This window comes from Egretta garzetta, unplaced genomic scaffold (genome assembly GCF_000687185.1).
Source record: "Egretta garzetta isolate BGI_Z169 unplaced genomic scaffold, ASM68718v1 scaffold233, whole genome shotgun sequence".
In the NCBI taxonomy this organism is placed as follows: Eukaryota; Metazoa; Chordata; class Aves; order Pelecaniformes; family Ardeidae; genus Egretta; species Egretta garzetta.
In genome coordinates, this window is record NW_009259194.1 from 643,610 (window position 1) to 666,649 (window position 23,040).

The following is a 23,040-nucleotide window of genomic DNA, read 5'->3' on the forward strand; positions in this document are numbered from 1 at the left end:
GGGGCAAGACTCCTCTGCCCAAACTTACCGGCCATTGATTTGTGTCCCTGTGCACTTCGAGGCAGACAAAGTTTATGCGGTGCCAGCCCTGGAGCCTTCCCGCAGCCAGGTTTTTCGTTGTGGTCAGCACGCCGCGGATGACTAAGATGTTTCTGATTAATGGGAGGGGGTAGAGTCTGCTCAAGAAAGCAATAAAACACCGAGCCAGGAAAGCAAGTTTTGGCCTGACACACGCTGTAATATTTCAAGTGGTGATAATCTACAGGAATGAGATATACTGTAAACCTGTGATGGGCTATGTAGGGAACTCATTATAAAAGTAAGTAGGATTCAGCACCTTCCAGGGCAACTGGGGTCCAACACCATCTAATGCATTCCTCCTCCTGGTAACTCTCTAAGGAGAGAATTACTGTTATCCGCATTTTACAGGCAGAGAATTTAAGTTTATCCCAAACAACATGTTGAGCAGAACAGAGAATGAAACCTCAGCCTCCTTAACCGGAGCTTGGTGTCCTAGAGCCTGAGCCATCCATCTTCTGACGGGTGCCTGCAGAGAAAGCAGAAGGTGAGCAGGCTGTGAGCAAACTTTACATCCCTTCCCGCATCTCCTCTCACCCATCACATTCAAGACATGAGCAGCACATATGGGGTTGGTGGGAACATGCCTTCCCAGACACGAAGTCTGGTACATCAGCTGCATTCCCAGTGAGCCGGGCCACCAAAGCCCGCCGGGCGAGCAGGGCCTGGCACCAAGACCGAGGGTCTGCGGGATGGGCGGCAACGTGCCCGATTCCCCATTTCGTGAGTGAGCTAAAGCAGAGCTGCCCGCAGGCGAAACAGTGGCTCCGAGTCCACTGGGTCTGATCCTCATCTACAGTAATGTCATTTTACACCCGCCATTGCATCTGACTACTTTAAAGGTCTTGCCAGAAATAAGAAAAAACCAATAGATACTGTTCGTCCATACATATCTCATCCTGTCTTTTCCCCATATCTGAAATGAATATTACCCAGCTAAAAGCCAGAGGCTGAATTCCCCTTAAAGCTCTTGGCGGGTACCGTGCTTGCCATTAGCGAAACATCGCTTTTACCAATGGATTTCTCATCAAGACCCTCCCTGCAATGCCGTATCGATCGCCGAGCCGGCCGAGGGCCGGGGAACACCTGCGCTCCTCGTCTCGCTCCCCGTGGCCACGCAGCCTTTATTAGGATGTATGGGGGAGGCTGTTGAGAAGCGATGTCCGGGAGCCAGGCAGGCCCTTGGCTAATCACACCGGCCATCAATAAAGCTGCTTTAGCAGCACAGCTGCCATCCCCCCGGACAGCGATGGCCGAGCAGCGAGGCCCTTTCTAGGGGGGGGGAATGGGGGAGATCAGCTGGGCTCTTCTCCTCCGCGGTGCCATCAGTGGGTCATTTTCCATCAGGGCATGGGGCTCAGGGTGCACAGGGCAGTATTTCCCAATGGGCAGTCACTGAGACAAAGGGGGCTCCTGCAGTTTCAGATGAAAGAAAGAACTGAACCGGTTTCCTTTAAAAAAAGAATGAAAAAAAAGACACACTTTTGTGGATAGTCTGCTTCTAGAGGTGCAGAAGGTAACAGCAGAGCCATTACGTCCACACGGAAACTGCACAAGCCACCAACATCCGCCGGTGGGAACAGACTGCCCACTATCTGCCGGGGAACGACTGCAATTGCATTTGTCTTTATTTTTAAGCTCTCAATTTGAAACAACTCAGGAGAGAGATGACTGCTGGAAGGAGAGCACTTGGGGTTTTCTATGATGCAAACCTCTTTAATAGCGCCAAAAGGCCCCCATCCGAGCCCAGCAGCCACCTTAGCCCTGGACCAGACACAGATAAAAAAATGAGGCTGGACATCTCTTAACCTCCCAGCTCTTCTCTGAGCCCACAGGGCACCCAGCGCTGCTCCATGTCTGGAAAAAAAAAATAAAAAACCAAACCCAAATGAATCAACGAGGAAGAACAGGGTGACTTTGTCATCTATATATAGCCCTTAAGTGGTGCCAAGCCAAATGTAGGTTACTATAACATGTGAATCATCCTGCTTTGAAGAGCAAGGATGAAAATACGGGATGTGAGAAGGGGGTGGGGGTAGAAGCGGTTATAAAATCCTGCCTTGATTGACTACAAGTTGTGGTTTGCCAACAGCCTCTAGACAGGAGTACGTAGCATGTGATGCGCCTGTTCCCACTATGTTGGAGAGGATCTGCCTGTAATTCCCAAGCAATGTGCCAGCGCAGTACTGTAAATATGCCAGCACCGACAAAAGAAATCAGAACAGCTTTTCTGGTTGAGTATCTATGGCTGATTCCCTGTAAAGCAGATGGAAGCGTTTCCTAACGGGCAGCGCACGAGACTCGTAAGGCTCATTTCGTTCCTAATTTTCATTCTTCTCTTTGCTCCATCTCTGCGGCTATGGAAGGGGCTTACAGGTGGTGACCCTCCTTTTAAATCTCTTTGAGATGGGGTAATGAAAAATGCAGCAGAAGGAGGTACGTCCCACGAGCAGTTAGAGACAGCGGGCACCACCAATGCTGAGAAACAGATCCAGAAATTGTGAGCAACTTGGTCTTTTAGTTTAAATGTGCCCCACGGCAAAGGGGCAGCATCCGCTAGGGACCTCACGTGGGTCTCAATACCTCGATGCGACGCCTCAGGGAGCCCGTCCTCGTACGGGTGGTTTATGACCCAGGTGCAGATGAGGTGATGCTGTGGGTTACTGTGGCTCTTACTGGGGGTTTGGGGCTAGCAGCCCCCGCTCGCAGTGCTTTTTTAATTGGCATAGTCAGGAATAACATAAATGCATGTGCTTTCTCCCTGCTCCTCGACGTGTGATGTTTTGCACATTTGGCGATAGCAGAAAGGTCCCCTGAGCTTTGAGCACCGCTATAAAGGTAGGAGAGAAAGGCAGCATACAGGGATAGCAAAAATAGCGGTGATAAACAGAGAGGAGAGTTTCTTGCAGGGAGGCAGGAAAGAGGGCAAGACATTTTAGTGCCAATGTGCCCCAGCAATAGAGTAGAGAAGCAGGAGAAAACAAAAAGGTCGCTGCACAAGCAAGTGGCATCCCCCGCCAGGAGCATGCCTGAGTTTTCAGAGAGATAAACCAGAAAGCTCTGCCCCTTTCCTGCAAGAAAATATGCACCGAAAAGAAACCGAGAGGCAGAAAGTAGGACACAAGTCTTCCCTTCAGTGACACCTCATATGTGGAGGAGCAAGGGTAGAGCAGAGCCTGGCTAGCATGCGGGGGCCACCCGGCTCCCGGTGCCAGGCAGTCCCCATCGCCCCCCTCCCGCTCACCGCCCCGCCGTGGGCTCTCTCCTGCTTCTGCCATGCGGAGGTCTCCACGTCCCATGGCCGTTTCGTTGCCTGGGGTCGGTACATGGCCACACCGCTCACCCAGGGGACGTTGGAGCACGCCCCACAAAGCATCGCTGGTGTAAAGCTCTTCCCCCGGATTTTGGGACTGTTTGTTGCCAGAGTCCCCCTGATAGGGAACTGAAGAGACACGCCGGGAGAAAGGACAGACGGTAGCTGGGAGAAGAGAAAAACAGAGAAAGCGGGAACACATTTGGGCTAAAAACACCCCCTGGAAGCGAGGGTTAGCTCATACTTTCATATCATAGCCCTGTTTCAGGAGCGCCGGTGAAGCCAGCTACTCCTGGAGGCAGTGGAAGAGATTTTTGCTGCCTGGGGGACTCCGGGATGTAGGACTGCTGCAAACCTTGCGGCTTTTGGCATTTTCCTCGACGGTTACCCAACAGCTTTCCGTGCTCCAACCTTTAGGGATCAATCACCCCCTCTAACGCTGAAGGTAATTCTGGTCTTGCTTGCGCCGTGGGCTCTCTCCTGCTTCTGCCATGCGGAGGTCTCCACGTCCCATGGCCGTTTCGTTGCCTGGGGTCGGTACATGGCCACACCGCTCACCCAGGGGACGTTGGAGCACGCCCCACAAAGCATCGCTGGTGTAAAGCTCTTCCCCCGGATTTTGGGACTGTTTGTTGCCAGAGTCCCCCTGATAGGGAACTGAAGAGACACGCCGGGAGAAAGGACAGACGGTAGCTGGGAGAAGAGAAAAACAGAGAAAGCGGGAACACATTTGGGCTAAAAACACCCCCTGGAAGCGAGGGTTAGCTCATACTTTCATATCATAGCCCTGTTTCAGGAGCGCCGGTGAAGCCAGCTACTCCTGGAGGCAGTGGAAGAGATTTTTGCTGCCTGGGGGACTCCGGGATGTAGGACTGCTGCAAACCTTGCGGCTTTTGGCATTTTCCTCGACGGTTACCCAACAGCTTTCCGTGCTCCAACCTTTAGGGATCAATCACCCCCTCTAACGCTGAAGGTAATTCTGGTCTTGCTTGCATCAGGAGGGTATGCCATTAATGTTGCCAGGTCCAAGGACTTAATCAGCATTTGCTCTGCAAAACTGAAGTCATCTAATGCAGCTGGGGCTAAGCCTGAGCTATTATTAATCCCATCTCAAGCTTTGGTCGTTAGGGTCACTGCAGAAGGGAACTGTAAAATGCTAATGATCAAGAACCTAACGGGAACCATCAATAGAAAGGCAAAAGGTCTGAGGAGTCCAACTCAGCCATTAAAAAAAAAAATAGACCTTTGTTGTTATTTGTATTGCCTGATTTCACTGGACTACTTTAGCCTTTAATTATTTGTCTCACGCATTAATTTCCATCCATATTAATGGCAGCTCACCAATCCAGCCCGATCCTCCTCTGTGTCTGGGAGACTCCGCACCTCAAAGTAAGTGCATGCCTCTGCCCTGGTGGGGTTGTCTGAGGAAGGGAGGAAGAAACGCAATCTTGCGGTCTGCAATGCAATAGCGTAGTAATAAAAGCTCTTTTGGGCACATCACCTGCATGAGCAACCGGCACTCAGTACCTGGTTCAGTTAAAAAAAAAAAAAAAAATCTCTTCAGTCCTATTTGTGTAGTTCTTCCCTAAATAAAATGAGACCCCACCTGGAGCACGGTGTCCAGTTCTGGGCTCCCCAGTTCAAGAAAGATGAGGAACTCCTGGAGAGAGTCCAGAGGAGGGCAACAAGGATGATGGGGGGACTGGAGCATCTCCCCTAGGAGGAAAGGCTGAGGGAGCTGGGCTTGTTCAGCCTGGAGAAGAGAAGGCTGAGAGGGGATCTCATCACCACCTACAAATATCTCAAGGGTGGGGGTCACGAGGACGGAGCCAGACTCTTCCCAGTGGTGCCCAGCGCCAGGACAAGGGGCCATGGGCACAAATTGAAGCAGAAAAGGTTTCAGTTGAACATGAGGAAGAACTTGTTGACTGTGAGGGTGCCCGAGCCCTGTCCCAGGCTGCCCAGGGGGGCTGTGGAGTCTCCTTCTCTGGAGATCTTCAACCCCTGCCTGGACGCTGTCCTGTGCCCCCTGCTGTGGGTGAGCCTGCTTGGGCAGGGGGGTGGCACTGGGTGAGCTCCTGAGATCCCTTCCAACCCCTGCCAGTCTGGGATTCCGGGATTCTGTCAGATAGGAACCCTTCCTTGCCAGCATACAGTCCCTTCAGCAAGGGTACAAATGATCAGCACCTGAGTTTGTTGTTTGTAAAATTATATGAAATGAAAGCTCTGAAGAATTCGATACAACAAAAAAAGCCCTTTCCTTGTAATATTCTCATAAAGCCCTATGCCCATTTTTCTTTTGAAAAAAATCATTAGCCCTACACATTAGACAGCACAATGTAACGGAGTGAAATGTTTGCCACAGAAGGGAAATAGTCTGGAATACAGATGGTAAATATTCATGGGAAGTTGCTAGCCATGAAATACTTGGTGGAAAATATACAGCGAGCCTTCATAAATTTATACCCAAAGAATACAAATCAAGGGAAGTAATAAGTATTTGTGCAGTCTAGCTGGAAGTATTTCATGATGCAGACACACAGATCTTTCTCTCTAGGTCTTGTTCCCAGAAAAGAATTATTCCATATTTATAAATGCCTGGCGATACCCGGCCAGCGAGGGCGGCGGTACTGCAGGTACTGGGATACAATTGCTCCGGAGGGTTCTAACAGTGCTGCGCTGGGAAAATTATGTTTCCAGTCTAACGCCTGCTGTAATGAATCACGGCTAGTGCCGCGTCAGAGATTTCAGCCCCAAGAGCATCCCCATCTGCCATCCGAGCCAGAGGGAAGGCTCCGCTCCCTTCATCCTTCCGCAGACTGGATCCTCAGGGGACCGCTCTTAGGGAAAGCGGCACAACCAGCGCTGCCAGAAGGGCACGAACCAACTGGCAACCACAAAGCTCATTTTACTACGTCCCTCCTCCCAGACATTTCATGCCCTCCACAGAATCTCTCTTCATTTTTATTTGTATTATTCTGGCTCTGATCATCTTTGTTGCTGGATTTCAAGGCACAAAAAATTTAAAAATTTTAGCCATATCAGCCTAATGACACTGCCAGGTGGATGGAGCATCCCGCATTTGTTGGGATGTGAAAAAAAATCAGGGCACACATTTCCCAGTCCCTACAAGCTTCTAAAGAGCAAGGTTTTTCTGTAGATTGAATGCATTAAATAACTGCAAGGTAGCTCCGATGTCTAGTCCTCAGAGCTTAAAGCTTCATGTCTTAAAAAAAAAATAAATCTATTTTTGTATCTGTCTTTTGGAACATGTTCTTTGCATTACATATAAATGCTATCCATTAACATTAATTATGCTTCAAGCTCGTTATCACTTAGACACCCATTATCATCCTGAACATCCTCCACACCTCTCTTCTCACCGTCTTCTGATTCACTCACGTCTTTAAGATGTGCAGCAGCACCACTCAGCTCTTCGGGTCAGGAGTTTTTTCCACAGTTTCTTAAGGATAAAATGTATAAAACCCCCTCCTGTAATGAAGAATTTAAGAATATGCCCCCCCGCCCCAGCACACCTCTGCACGTAGCTGCCTTCCCTCTGCAGTCAGCATTTCCCTGTAACTTCCATGTTCACAAACTGCACGTCAAGGATTTCCCAGTTTCTGTCTCATTTTCTGAAGGTGGAACATAAAAAAAGCCTCGAAAGCAGCGTAGGGGAGAGCACGCTGATGGCACGAATACTTGGACATGTTTAATTCATCAGGCAGTAGCTGAGATTTTTGGAAGGAGAAGCTCCAGCACAGCCTGCCTTGCTGACTCATGCAAGCCTGGCTTAAGAACATTTCAGGCTTATACCTGCAGAGACGCGAATGGGAGAGGAGTGGCCCATAAACCCATCCACAGCAACAGCAACCCTCAAAGCTACAGAAGGGGATCCAGTGGGTTTCTCACTGTTGGGGGTGTCCCTTGACCTGAACCTTAGTAAAAAGTCCTTTTTTTTTTTTTTTTCTACTCCCCCTCCGCAGATAAAACCCAGTTAATTTTTATGTTAAACATGAATGGACTTAAAATGGCCTGATACAAAGAGGCATCTTCAGTTAGGGGGAGCTGGGAGCTCAAACCCTCCTGGAAAGTGAGCTCCTCTGACATGTCGTACGTGGGGACATGGAAATCGTATCTCTCAGCTGAACCCATGGGCAAAGCCTCAGGTCAAGCCTGAAGCGCACCCGTCCTGCCAACTGCTGCAGGCTGCCATCCTCCCACCAGCAGGCATTTCAACTTTGTGAACTTCCCTGGCTCTTGGTTTTATGCAGAACCATCCTTTTGCCAGCACATTTTAATCCTGTTTTTCAACCAGCCATGCTAAGCACCCAATTTGCTCCAAAATCACCCAGCCTGACCCAAAGGCAATAAGCCCCTCCAGAGCGCTCCGTTGAGGCAGCGCAATTACCCGTATGAGTGGAAATGGCTCTGTGAAAGAAAATTCCTCTGAAAAGGGAATTATTTGGGGAGAGCCTAATAAAGGTGGAAAAAACCATAAATCAGCCCCCAGCTTCTGAAGAACAGGAGGGAACAAGCATCTGGTAACAGCTGATAGGACGAGGGGGAATGGTTTGAAGCTGCGCCAGGGCAGGTTTAGGCTAGACATTAGGAAAAACTTCTTCCCTGAAAGGGTTGTCAGGCTCTGGAATGGGCTGCCCAGGGAGGTGGTCGAGTCCCCATCCCTGGAGGGATTTAAAAGAAGGATAGATGAGGTGCTTAGGGACAGGGTTTAGTGGTGGGATGGCAGGGTTAGGTTAAAGGTTGGACTCGATGATCTTAAAGGGCTTTTCCAACCAAAGTGATTCTATGATTCTATGAAAGCTCGAGGACAAGCAGGGTGAACAGCAGGATCCCCACCCATAGTTCCGGCCACAGATGCTGGCTTACTGGTTGGACTGGGTCAAGTCACTTTTGGATGTACAGCTAAGGGAAACGTCTCATCTGTGAAATGCATCTCTCATCGCACAGGACGTAAGGGGGCTGTCTGAAGAGCCTGAAGTACAGATAAAATATTAACAGAGTATTCAGAGAGAGAAATGTGCGCTACAAAAGGGAGGAGAAGGCAAGGCAGTCTTTTTAAAAGCTCCCCAAGACCATGGGAGACCGGCAAGCCACCGCCGGTTGGCTTCGGGGACTGGCAGTCTCTGGCGTGCCACGGGAGCGCAGCGCTTCGCTGCGTCGAACAGAGGCTCCCCATGTGGGATGCGACGATGAAGCTGGCGCTGGTTCCCACGGAACGAGAGCTCACCCAGCACGGGGGGCCATTACCAACCCCACTTCGTTTGTCGCTGCTGAGCTCATGCATGTTATTTATTTAGAAAGAAAAACTTTCAAAGCACATAAGCTTTTTCCTTGACCTCTGGAACCTATCGATTGCTGGTCTGTAAAAGAAATTAGGCTCCATTTATACTTACAGAATATCCCTCTGCTGCTGCAGGACAGCACTTGAAGGTTACATCGAGCCCCTACACACGGAGTTATCACACATAGCTGCTCCAAACGAACCTCCCTCCCTTCCTTTTCATATTGCTTTCCTAACATCATCCTCCTAATTAAAAGACATTTTTCACTGGGACGCGAGGATGTTAAAAACTGCAAATGAAGACAAGATCTGGCGCATAGAACATTTCCTTTCTGTCTTTAAAGGAGGTAATGCAGTTCCTGTGGGTGAAAAATAACAATCTGAAAAGAATCCAATGCTTTCTGCAGAAGGGAAGAGGAAAAAAAAAAACGGTCCTTGGCATTCATATTTTATCGCTGAGAGTGGCTGTTCTCAGCCTTGGTCTACAACGTGGATAAACGCGGGATCTCTCAGCACGATTCCCCGCCGAAGGCAGCCGTGGTTATCGCTGTGTGCTGGAGCTGCACACGGAGAGGACCCCAGCTCCATCAAGGACAGCGGCAACGGTGCCAGCCATCACCTTTTTCTCTTTTATTAATGGCAAAAAGGCATGGGATGAGGGAAAGCACCAAGAACTGTCAGGAAAGAGGATGGGGATTCCTCCAGACAACAAATAAATATTATAAATCTATTTCCATAGACAGGATTCAGTGCAAAACAGCAGCTGTACAAGCTTGTTGGTCACAAACTGGGAACCGAAGGCAGCAGAGACACACGTTGGGCGTGAAACCAATCAACCTGACCAATGCAAAATGCTAATAAGGCTTCTTTGGGGAAAGGCAAAATGCTTTGGCGTTAATCCCAGCGTTATTTCTCCTTGTGACCAGCCTGTATCAGGACAAAGCATCAGAGAAGCAGACGACTGAGGAGAACCATTAGCTTTTCAGTACAGCCTTTCATCTTGACCAAAAATGTTATTGCGTCTTTTGATTTAACGACCTGTCCAAACAATTAGCTGAAACAATTAACATCAATGACTAGGAGTGGGGTTTGGCTCATGATGGAAACACACTAAAAACCTCAATCCAACGAATTTGTTCATCACCCTCTTACGGAAGTTTCCAAAACTCACGGCGAGAACTTTCTTTTAATATTGCTCTAATCAGGGTTAGCAAAGAGGTGGAGAACATTAAGCTCTAATAAATGCGCCACACAAGAGTAAACAAGTGACTTGGTTGGAAGCTGCGCAGCGGAGTTATTCACTCAGCAGCCTTTGGGGCAGCAATGCGCTGCTGGGAACGCAGCAGAACAGAGCAGCAGCTTCTTGGGGGCAGCTGGAAGCTATACTGAATCGGTACTTTACGTATAGATTTTCTATACTGTATTTTTGTGAGAAGTAACGAGGTGTCCGTTCATCCCTGCCTCTGATGGGAGTGCTGGGGAAGATGTGATAATGTTACCAAAATATCCAAGAGAAAAAACTTTTTTTTTCTAAATGCCAACTTTATTTTACGCGACCAACGGATCACAGAATCCCAGAATCCCAGACTGGCAAGGGTTGGAAGGGACCTCGGGAGCTCACCCAGTCCCACCCCCCTGCCCAAGCAGGCTCACCCAGAGCAGGGGGCACAGGACAGCGTCCAGGCGGGGTTGAAGATCTCCAGAGAAGGAGACTCCACAGCCCCCCTGGGCAGCCTGGGCCAGGGCTCGGGCACCCTCACAGTCAACAAGTTCTTCCTCATATTCAACTGGAACCTCTTCTGCTTCAGTTTGTGCCCATGGCCCCTTGTCCTGGCGCTGGGCACCACTGGGAAGAGTCTGGCTCCGTCCTCGTGACCCCCACCCTTGAGATATTTGTAGGTGGTGATGAGATCCCCTCTCAGCCTTCTCTTCTCCAGACTGAACAAGCCCAGCTCCCTCAGCCTTAGCAATCAAGTTTGTTCTAAGCTGAGAAGCATCGGGAGCACCAGTCTACATTCGTAACCGTGTTCATGGGGTTCTACAGGCAAGTTATGCAAAAGGCAGCACCTCTGATGCGTAATCCAGCCTGCAGAAGAGTGCAGCATTGAAGCAACGATAGAGAAGTGACATTTCTTCCAAAGGAAAATTGCTAGAATGCATCTAATAAATCCAGTAACATTTTAAATATTTTCTTTTTTTTCTATATATTGCATATAGCAGCGTTAGTTGGATGGCACAGTTGCCTACACAGTTCCAGCATATGCAGCAATCAGACCGTGTGGTTGCTTTCCCCTGAGACACCTCGGTTCCCAAGGAAAGGTCAGAGCAGAGGAGAACCAGGCGGCCGATCCCCCCGCGCCGCCGCTCTGGGCAGGGACGTCTTGATGAACTCAGCAGGAGCTCTGCATACAGAATGATGGCAGGTTACGGCCCATAAAATTCTGTTTTAATAACACCACGCTAAGTTATCCTTGGTTTATTGAAAGGCATTTAATCACCAGAATGGACAGCAGCGTGGCAGCCAGTTCTGCAAACCCTACTGAGAGAGACCAAAACTGACTTTGTTGTAGGGGATCGAGACGAGACCAAGCTACAACTTCAAGCAGAGAATTTCATACATGAGTTGTTCTCATTACTGAGCGATGATAAAAAACCACCTCCCTTTTATCTGGTAATTCTCATCAGTGGATCTCAAACGCATTGCAACGAAGACGGTTTCATTAGTTTCATTATCTCCATATTCATTAGGCAGGAACAGAAGCACGGCAAGATGAAATGCTGCAGCCACGGTTCCCTGGTGAACAAGTGGCAGAGGGGGAAAGAGGGGCCATGCTCGGAGAGCACGCAAACCCTGCTGCCTCGTTACTGGATTAAAGGTTTTATTAACAAGAACCACAGTTATTGAAATAAGAGCTGCTCATAGAAAAAGTTCAAAGTCCCACAGGAGAAAAAGCGGGCGCAGTTACTCCGCACCACGCACATAAAAAATACGCCACGGATTGCACTTGCGTTGTACAAACAAGACTGATACCCCAGATGGAAGGAAGTGCACAATTAGGCCCCCGCGGCAGGTGCTGCAATTAAGCAGCTACGATGTGCAGGTACCACTTCTCCCTAGTAGACAAAATACATGGAAGATGACACTAATCCGTGCGCACACAACCAGACAGGGTTTTCTTCCAGCTTCAGCAGCAAGCTGATGGGGAATGGTGGCTCGGGGTGCCGGCGCAGTGCTGCAGGCCATAAAATTGGCCATAATTTGCTATACGTGATGGGGGACCCTGGGCTGGTGCCTCCATCGCTGCCACCACCGCTCATCTGTGGGGCTCAGGTAGACTCCCCACATCCCACACCCCCATCACGGCACGACGGTGCTTGGAGTGCACAAGTCGGGTCCCCCATGCGTGGGTGGCAGATGGGGACTGGGTCTTCTCGGTGCCAAATGAGTAATGGGTGGGAGCGTAGAGCAAGAGGCGACATTAGGGGGAGCTGATGGGGAGGAAAGAGCTGTAGCGGAAAAAACAGGGAGGCAAGTTGGGGAAGGTAAACTACGCAGGGTGTCCAGGGTAAGGTCCTCATCCAAACCTGGCTTTAAAAGGCAAGTTATTTTCCTTTCCTTCTCATTAGGGGGCTAAGGAGAGCATGCCTTTTCCTTCCGTATCATTGCCTCGTCAGGCTCCCACGCTCCTGGAAGAAGCCGCCCAGGCAGGAGGCTGCTCTCATTTGCAGCGGTGCCACTGACGTTAGCAGCCGGCCCCTGGGAGTTTGTTCTCTTTCCACTGCGGTTCTGCAGCATGTCACTCCTGGCAAGGGCATCCATCTACTCCTGACTTGCCCTGGGATGAGCAGGAAGAGCCATTCTGGTCCTTAATGCCAAAGTCAGGTCCATCCGTGACCGCTCTTGCGCACGCTGCCATGCATCACGTCCCCTCCTGAGGGTACGTTAGTGCTTGCTCTGGGATATTGTGTTAATGCCCCTAACAAAACGCTGTGTAAAGGTTGGGTTCCCCACATGACAGAGATAGCAGAATAGATAATTTCATTTAGAAAAAGCTTTTGACCAGGAGGGAAGGCTAGTTCGGGCAACTGATTTATGGCAGTGAAAGATCTGTCATATCAGAGGGGAGTTTTGCTGATGGAAAGGATCATTAAAATCCCAGTGAAATCTCGCTAGCTGCCCGAGCCTGACCTTAGGGAAACTCCCACTGAATTCCCTTCGAAGGAAAAGCCGTATAAGGCTGCCGGGTCCGTGCCCGCTGCCTGGCTGACTTGAGCAATCAATGCCACGCTGAGGGCAAACCAGGGGAGGTGGTGATCAGGGAGAGATGTGGGTGAGAAAAGGTGAGAAACGTTATCATGGTCAGGCTGGGCGGAGGGGTTTTTATGAGCTGGGATCACAGCAGGATCTCCGTTTCATATTATGACATTATAAGTATTGGACACAGCTAAAATAGCAGGACATGCTTACACTTTACGGGGCACTGAGAGGGAGCAGCAGCATCTGCAGGGTAGATGTTGTTTCTGCCATTGATAGGAGGGGACATTGCATTGAAATAGGGAAAAAAAATATATATATCAGTAGAAAAAGCAGTGTGAGTCACCAGAACAAGTCTGTTGCAATCCTGACTGCTGGCATAATGATGGAGAGGTCACTGCGAGGCAGAGACACGGGGGCAAGGGATGCACTGATGTAGAGGGAGCAGACCATGGCAGATCAGAAGAAATTAGATTATTAGGTAAAGCTCCTCTCATTCCCCACAAAAAAAAAAAAAAAAAATTGAATCATTCCCATTGGCTATTTAAGAAAATCAGGTTAAGAGATCAGTTGGGGGAGTTTTGTTTGCTTTATTCTTTAATTCTGAAACCTACAGACTTTACATGGGACAAAGTTTCAGACATAACCTGCACTGCCAAGGCAAGGAGCATTTCAAATGATGATGCAGAATGTCCTGACCTTGACATTCATAGGTGATTACTTTTAAATTCTTTTCTCAAAGTGTTTTCTAAACGCATTTAATCGACGTGGAGTCACCTGATGCGAGACAACACTAATCTGAAATTTGGAAATTAAAAAAAAAGCAATGCAGCAAATTCCACCAAGTTTGCATGTCGTGGTCTTGCAGCGTCACCGTCACCACAGCGTTACTGAAGGTCGCTGGGATGTTTGTGTGTTGGGTTTTTTTCTATCCCTGTGGGGCCTTCTCACACTCACCTTTGATGGGGGTAAGAAAGAAAGAAGCCCAAGCGGCGAACGTGCTGACAGAGGATCAGCGAGGAAATGCTTACAAAGCAGAAGCGGTGGAGTCTCAAAGCTATGAAATGCCTACAGGACTCCAGTGAACATAATTGTCTCAGTGAATACAGAATTACATTTTATGCTAGCAAATTTAGAAAAACACATTTTTTTATGACCTTTCCTTCCATTCCAAATGGAAAACGAGCTCCTGCCTTGTCACAAACTTAGAGTCACTGATATAATCAAATGTACAGCCGGCCAGAACAGTCATTGATTTAAAAAAAAAAAAAAAGCACACTAAAAATTACCTTTGATCTTTCCATTTTTAAATCACATTACGGAATCATTTCAGAACTGCCCCAGGCAGCTCCCTATAACCATTTCTCTTCTACTTCATCCCTTCAGGATGGATGGCCTTCCTAGCCTGGCCTGCCTGCATGTTCCGTACACTCCGGCTTTTATTTGGCATAATCTGGCACCATTACTTTTAAACTTGTTTAAAAACTTCTGAATGTTCTTCCAGCTGAGGACCTTGAGACTAAAGGCAGACTTATAGCTCCTGCTCAATCAAGACTTCAAAGGAGCTATATATATTTTTTCACAATAAAATGAGTTTGCAAGATGTATTACTAAAATTATTGATTTTTGTACTGTGTCTGCATGATTTGATTTGTATTTATTGCTTCCCTCCTAATCAGCTTATAGTTGTTTCTGCTAAGAATATTCTTTAGATGTTATAAAACTGGAGAAATCGAACTGACATTCCAGCCAAAAAGCAGCTCAGGTTTCCATAAGTAGCTTTAAAAACATAAGGAATATTTTACACAGCAAGCCCATCCCCATCATTCCTTACCCAGTTCATACACTCCGGCTTTTATTTGGCATAATCTGGCACCATTACTTTTAAACTTGTTTAAAAACTTCTGAATGTTCTTCCAGCTGAGGACCTTGAGACTAAAGGCAGACTTATAGCTCCTGCTCAATCAAGACTTCAAAGGAGCTATATATATTTTTTCACAATAAAATGAGTTTGCAAGATGTATTACTAAAATTATTGATTTTTGTACTGTGTCTGCATGATTTGATTTGTATTTATTGCTTCCCTCCTAATCAGCTTATAGTTGTTTCTGCTAAGAATATTCTTTAGATGTTATAAAACTGGAGAAATCGAACTGACATTCCAGCCAAAAAGCAGCTCAGGTTTCCATAAGTAGCTTTAAAAACATAAGGAATATTTTACACAGCAAGCCCATCCCCATCATTCCTTACCCAGTTCAAGCAGAGATCGCAAGCTCGATACACAGAATTCACATTTCTATCACAAAAACCACAGGGCAATCGTCTCAGACCATGGGCAGGGCCAAGAGATGACGCAGTAAAACACAGGCTCCGTCGTCGCGTCTTGCGACTGCACCTAAGAAAGTTGCTCCAGTCGCTGCAACGAGCAGCCTGTATTCAACCACGGCCCTGGCACAGTTTTACCTTTGCAGTTCGAGGCGTGGTTCTCATCCAGCAACGTCTGATCGGCGGTCGGAAGAACATTTGAACCTCGCGCTTGCTTAGGAGAAAAGCTGAGGCAGGTCATAGCAAGGAGCCCTGAGAGATGAAATGCCACCACGCTGTCGCAGTTCAAGGAAAAGCAGAGCGAGTAGCCTGCCCAGGCTCCTTTGAGCTCCTTGGCTAAACTGATAATTCATAGCACAAAATTCTCAGATTTTCACCCAAAAAAAGCCTCTGCACGAGGTAATCCCTCCAAGCAGGACTGCTTTAATATTCCGCTCTTTCTTCAATTTGCTGTAAAACATTCTTACCTGAAAAGTTTCTCCAGTTCTGTTCAACATTTGCTGTAGAGGTCTACATCAGAAAAATAACCTGTCTGTATATGCAGCATCTAAATAATAACTGATCCCTCAGAGATCCCAGTAGCCCTCTGCAAGGTAGACGCTCCCTTTAGCGCTAATTAAAAAGAAGAAGAAGGAGTCATTGCAGTTATGGGGAGCCGTCACTGAGCTACAGCCTTTCATTGGCTTTCTCTACACAAATCAATTAAACATCCAGCATGAGAGCAATTAACCCAGATACCAATTAGACTAGCAGGGAGAACATGTTTCCCGGTATCAGGCAGTTTATTTTAGAAGCAAGAATCATCCATATTTAAGTGCGCTTTTTTGGCTCTGTTAAAAACCAAATCAACAAGAGAAAGAAAAGTCAAAAGTCACAAGGAAGAATCATAGAATCATAGAATGTTTTGGGTTGGAAGGGACCCCTAGAGGCCACCCAGTCCAACCCCCAGAAGAAGCAGGATGCAGGTGCTGCTTTGTGGGTAATAAGGATGAAAGTAAAGCTGAGTGCAAAAGCAGAGTGAGAGCAAACCAGGGAGAATGGAGGAGCCCAGCCCAGAAATGAGCCACAGCTGTCCTGTATCAGTGAGGAACTGCCTGCAGAGTTGGGTCCATAGATAAGCATAAATATAAGCATAAATCCTCATAGATTATAGGGTTTATCCCCAACTGGAGCAACTATAGGCATCTCTCTGAAATTAGTGGCGCTGCACTGATTTATATTTACTTCTTTTGTTTTCTCTGCGCCCAAGAGCTCCCCACCTCCAAGCCTAGATGCTGCTCAGAGCTCTCAGCCCATCAGCACGACCAGCAGTTTTGCTGTGTTAAAATCCTCTGGATTCCAGGTTATGTGTCAGGCCTGGGATGCTCTGAGCCAGCTAGTCCCGCGAGGAGGTGCTTTAAAAGCTGATCCTAAAGGTCGGTGTGGTTTGCACATCAACCCCGCGGTTAAAACAGCAGCCAGCGTTTCTTGGCAAGACCTCCCCGCCTGTGTGCTGCCACCCTATTGAAAAATGGGGCTTCTATCCCAATAACGCCCCTAACTGCTCGTGTGACACGCGTGTTGTGATAACCGATGGCCAAGGTAGCTGTTGCTGTGCCTGACTTTCTCTGTTTTCCAGCCTGCAGTCACTTTTCTCCATCTTTCCTGGGAAGCAGCACTCTAGAAATCGTTTTGCCCTACGGCAGCGTTGCCATACGGTGTGGACAACGCCTGGAAAAGTGGTCATAAAAAGAAGCATTGTGGCCACTTTTCAAAGCTATGTTTTTAAGAAGGGAAGGCTAGGAAAAAACCCTCTCAAAATGAGGTAGGAAGAGCTATTTTTGATCGCTTTATCTCTAAAAGATTGCTACCCTGACCTGTGCTATTTTCTGGATGGCAACTTCTAGGGTAGTTCAGTTTGAAATATCGGGCAGTGCACATAGGAAAAATGAGCCATAAAACCAAGCAGAGCATAGCAACATCGAGGGAACAAAGCCATCTTACTTCCTTTGCTTTTCATCTAAGCCCATTAAATTTGAGTTTTTCTTTGCCTGGGCCGTGGCTCAGAGCTGATCCTGGATCGGCCAGTTCTACACAAGGCAGAATTGGGTGATTTAATACCTTGAATACAGTCAGATTTTCCAAGAGAGACCAGAAAATCTGAAATCAACCATTTCCTAACAGTTGATTATCATCAGTATATGATCCCACCTCACTCCTCTGCCATCCTGCTGATCCTGTAATTCAAAGCTACGACCACAGCCGAGAGGTTACTGCAGATGGCGTTTCCTCCACCGCACGTGGTCCCTGTCAGAGCTACGACCTTTAGAAGATGTCACGCATGAAATCCAGTACGTACTTCGGCATGGGATCAAGGAACCCTGATTTGAATTTTAACCAAACAGGCAAGGCAATTTAAGCTAATGGACCTCAGTTGCAACTTCCAGACCCGATGCTATTCCCAATCCCAGGCACACCTCTAAATGTACAGTAATACCCTGACTCACCCATCATGTACCCATCAACTCCATCTCTCTCTGACAAGTTGATTTGCAACAACACACTGAAACTGGTTTTAAATCATGTAAACTCTGCCAGTGTCTCTCTGTTACAAACCCTTTTTTCAGTCCAGGGATAAATTAGTACTTGCAGTCTCATCAAAGGCTGCGTTGGGTATTCGCTGGGGCTGAATACCCCTCTGAAGCGCTGGGTCCACACTCATTTACACCACACCTGGATCCAGTCCTCCTGGTCGGCACGTGAGTTAATTCTGCTCAGGTACTTGGATGAAGCTGACTGCCAAGAAATGGTACCACTACGGTTAAAAGACACTGATATTAACAGGAAGGCGCTAAGCATCATTGTGATTGAAGTCCTCAGAGCGGTCTTATGGCTGCCACATTTTTTCATTATTTTCCGATACGCAGGCGGAGGATCTAGCTCCAATATTCACCCAAACCCATTTACATGGCTCTGGCTCTATAGCAGGGCTATAGCATCGAAGGTGCATCTCTGTTCAACTGGTGATATAAAAGAATAGTACCAGAAAGGAAACTGAGGCTCCGCGTCTTCATCTGAGCTCATGCCTTTCCTTGAGGAGATGCAAGTTTGCTTCTGACTCCATTTCATTAACCTTCACCTCCCAACTCTTTCTGCCTAAAAAAAAGCCATTCTAGGCAGTCTTATTTCTGCTTTGTCAGGTTTTGGCTTCTCTGACATGGGAATCTACAAAGCAATTCGCAGGTAGGAACCAAGTTTTCCAATATCCGTCTAATGCACATGGCCATCGCTTCAGCAGTGCGGTCATTCAGAAGGGTCACAGCTCACTTGTGGGCTGAATCCACTCTTCACATGGCACACCTCTCGCTAACTGGCCAGAGAGCTAAGTTTAAAGAAGCAGTTGAACTGAGTTCAACATCCAGTAGCACGGGCAGGGGTTTTGCTGGCCAAGGACTCAAATATATTTGTGGAAAATGTGAGCAGCTGTCATGGAGATGGAGGCACGAAACCTCCCTTTCACAAGGGGCCATGGGCACAAACTGAAGCAGAAGAGGTTCCAGTTGAACGTGAGGAAGAACTTGTTGACTGTGAGGGTGCCCGAGCCCTGTCCCAGGCTGCCCAGGGGGGCTGTGGAGTCTCCTTCTCTGGAGATCTTCAACCCCCGCCTGGTCCCTCTCCCCCAGGTGAGTGCCCTTATCCCACAGAACACCAAAGAAAGCTGCAGTAATTTATAGTGGGATCTAAAATTTTTCTTGACTATCTTTCTATTATTAATCATAAGACTCTAGGCTAAGTCCTTCACTCAGCATTGCCCGTCCTTCGTGAATTCACGCAAGCTCAAGAACTGGCCCTTTGAAACAAGGCAGGAGGTGGCCGTAGAGAGAATGCTGGCTCGCAGGCATTACAAAATCAGCATGCAACGCAGTGTTTTAAAAATGCAAGGGCAACACCACTGAAAAATGTAGGCGGTGGGGTAAATGTTGGGCTTTTTGCAGTTAGTAAATGGTTGAAGTACACTTGTAGCTGTGAAATCATTCTTGGTATTGACACAGAGGGAAACAGGTCTGTATCATTATCTTGCAGCGAATAAATCAGGGAAAGTGAGCAATGAGCTCAGGGATGGCCTGTAGGAATTTGCGAGAAATTTTAATTCACTGGTAAACTGCAAATGCTGCTTTAGGGCTGTGCTTCCAGAAATGTATGACCTTCCAGTGCAACACAAAGCGTTTCTGCATGAAGAAAATAATGCAAGTGTCTGGCAATGTTTGATTTAAAGGCCTTAAATCCGACCACTGGCTGAATGGGGAAGATGAAAAGCGGGAGGCATTAGGAAAACATTGTTGGGTTACAGCTCTGGCCTGAGAAAGTCCAGTTTAGAGCAGAAAGAGAATGAACACAGAAGTTTTTCAAAGCATGAGCACTGCCCCGTAGGACCTTTGTATTTTATGCTGTGGCGTGCTATCAAAAAGCCTGGCGTAGCTGCCTTAGTCAGGCTGCCCGGCCTCACCACCGCTCCTAGCAAGTCCGAGACAGACGGGGGTGAAATGCCCACGGTTCAGTCCCCTGCCCTCCACCACGTCCCCTTTCCTTTGTTTTACCAAGGGTGCCTAAATGATGCTGAAGATAATTTGTGAATGGCCATGATAATCCATCATCAAACCACCACCCCCACCACCCCCCAGAATCTGGTATTTCAGATCTGAAGATCCTGAACAAATTACAAAAAGAAACAAAAAAGTAAATCCTTTTAAAAGTTCAGCTGCCCATGGAGCTGGACACCAGCCCTGCTCATTCACGATGGCCCCATCCTGCAGCGTGCTGGGCACTCCTGTGCGTGCTGATCACTTCTCGGCTTCCTGAGGAATTAAGGTCCTAAAGCCTTTTCCAAGAAGCGCCCAATGCCGTACAGGACTAGGCCCTCAATGCACAAATCCAAGTGTTTTCTTCCATAGCTGTCACTAGATAAATATTATTAGAACGTATCCTCAGCTGGATTGAAATGTCCGTCCTTGATCTCTTGACTCTGCTGGAATGAGACCAGTTCATGCCGGCTGATTATCTGGGCCATTATTTATTATAAATTTATGGTGACCAATTAAGGTTCCAGGACGCCAAAGTCTTCAGCTGACATGAATCGGCGTAACTCCGTGGCTTGGAGAGTCACACCAATTTACATGACTCTCTGGTGTGGAGCGTAGAAAGTGGACCAAATTCTGATTTCCCTGCTCTTTTTTTCACTCTGATAAAATTCCTTCTGATGTTCCTGTTTGCCCTCCTTGCGTGGATATCACGAAGACCTATCCAAGCTTAAATTGCTTAAGCTTAAACCAGGTTTATATTAAAAACAGGCAGCTGCTTATCAAGAGAACCCCCCTTTAAGCTGATAAATAATTTTTTAATAGTTCCAACCAGCTGCATTGCATTATCTGTCCAGTTGTCCTCATTCAACTATCTCTCTAGAACATTAAAAAACCCACCCCAACCCCCCTTTTCTCCTACTCATCCAACTCTATATTTCTTTTAAAGATACTCCAGTTAATTCATTATCATTGGAGATATTTTAAACTCCTTTATCTGGAAACAGTCAGGCTGTTGTGCAACTCCACCTTTTTTTTTTTTTTATTTTATTTTATTTTATTTTATTTTAAGGAAGCTGCAGAGCTGCTTCCCATCCTCCCACAGTATTTCCTTAATGCAGGTTTGTCAAATTATTTTTTATTTTATTTTAAGGAAGCTGCAGAGCTCCCACAGTATTTCCTTAATGCAGGTTTGTCAATAGTGTCTAATCAAGATCAAAATCAATGCTGCTGCTTTTCGATCCTGGGGGAGTGCCTGCTCCTTCCCTCCTGCTCCCCAGCCTGAGCCCCCAGGCTGCTGTTTGCTCCCGCAGCAGCGACGCTTCCTTGTTAAACTTTGAAGGCAAAAAGTTCCCTACCAGCAGAAATATCAGTCTGCATTTCAAAATCTCCAAAGCGGATATCGAGAGGAAGGGAGAAGGGATTTGTTGCTCATCAGAAATAAGGCAACGTTCTAGGCTGATTTCCCTGACTCATCCTAACCTTCAGCTCACCTTCAGGATAACGTAGCAGCACTGTCCTCCTCCAGCTGATTCTAGATCGGAAACAAACATCGCAAGAATGTGTTTTCAATTAAAGCAACATATTTTATCCCAGAAGGATTTCTGTGTGTGCTTGCAAACGCCTCGGTGAATGCAAACGTTTTCTCATCTAAATACCCTGATTTCTAAGGTCATCAACACGTATTATGAAAACGATTGTCTTCTATAAAAGTTTGCACTGCTTGAACTTCTGTGTTCAATAAATGCTATCGCTGCTTGATTACAAAGCAACAATTTCTGTTGCATACTGGGTAAATGGATTTAAAACAATCCACGTATTTAATGGCAGGGAGTTCTATTACAAAGTTCCATACGCTTCTCCTTACTTGCTGCTCAACACCACTCACTTGTTTTCAGGAGATTAAAAGGCTCACAACAACTCCCAAGCATCTCTGTTAACCATCGCTTTTCTTTTACAGTAAGTTTTCTGGATGTATAAAACATGAGCTGTTCCCCCCTCCCGGTTTTCATTTAACAGGGAATAAAGCAGTAATAAACCAGAGCGTAACGTAGCAAAATAAAATGCAATGCCATAAGAGACAGTAATTTTGTTTTGACTTCCAATGAAATCCAAAGGGATGCTCTCTGCCTACGGAGAAAACTTTTAGCAAAATTACTGGAACAGATTTAGAATCCGTGATTGCTTCAATTATAGTAAACCTTTTTCTTTCGGTTTATCACCCAAAACTCCGGAGAGGTTAACCAGAGGATCGAACTGCTTGTGTTCGCAAACACAAGCCAGCAGATACCTTGGATAATTCTGACTTCTCCACTGACTGCAGTGCTGCAGTCCTATGACAGCATCATATTAATGAGCCAGCAGAGGTGCGATGTTCCATGTGGTTGGCAAAGTTTAACCCTGTCCCTCAGACTTCCCCAACTCTCCACAACCAAGACACCGCCGCAGCAAACCCAGGCGCTCTGTACGTCCCGAGTTCAAGGCAAGAAGGCGATTTTTGAGGAGGATTTTGCCCGCTAACAAGATCACCTACTTAAAAACTCACGGGCTGCTGGGCACCCGCAGACACACATTTTCAGCACCCTTTCCGAATGGGGAGTTAAAGCCCCCCCCCCCCCCCCCCCCAGCTTTCCTCAGCTTTGCAATGGGAGCCGTAGCAGGGCTTTTTGTTCCTTTGCAGCTTGCCAATCCATCGCCCGTGTAGCTGCAATCCAGCCGAGAGGAGTTCAAGGTCTGGCTCTTAGCTCGCCGCTGTAATGCAGCCCACACCAAGTGTATCGTACCACGTAAACACAATTTTTAACAAGGTTTCAAAGAAGGAGAATTTATTTCTAAGCAATGCACCAAGCGCTAGATTAAAACGTGGGCGGAAAAGAGAGGAAGAAAGGGAAGGGGGAGAAGAATCAGAAAGGAAATAAAAGAAAGAAAGGGGGAAAGGAGCAAGAAAAGAAAAGAAAGAAAGGAAATAAAGACAACAAAGGAAATAAAGAAAAGAAAGGAAATAAAGACAAGAAAGGAAATAAAGAAAATAAAGGAAAGAAAAAGGAAATGAAAATGAAAGGGATTAAGAGAAAGAAAGGGAATAAGAAAAAGAAAAAATTGAGGAAGAAAAGAAAGAAAAGGAAGAGGGTGATGGCCTAGGAAAGGGGGGAGAAGGGAGCAGGGGCAAGGGGGAGCAGGGGGGAGAGAGAAGGGAATGGGGATGGGA

The 23,040-nt window shown here is 47.2% G+C and overlaps 1 protein-coding gene across 1 annotated transcript in view; it reads left to right on the forward strand.

Moving 5' to 3' along the window:
• Window positions 1–23,040, forward strand: part of NEFM (neurofilament medium) — a 75,813-nt gene that overhangs the window by 48,338 nt on the left and 4,435 nt on the right. The window lies entirely within an intron of this gene.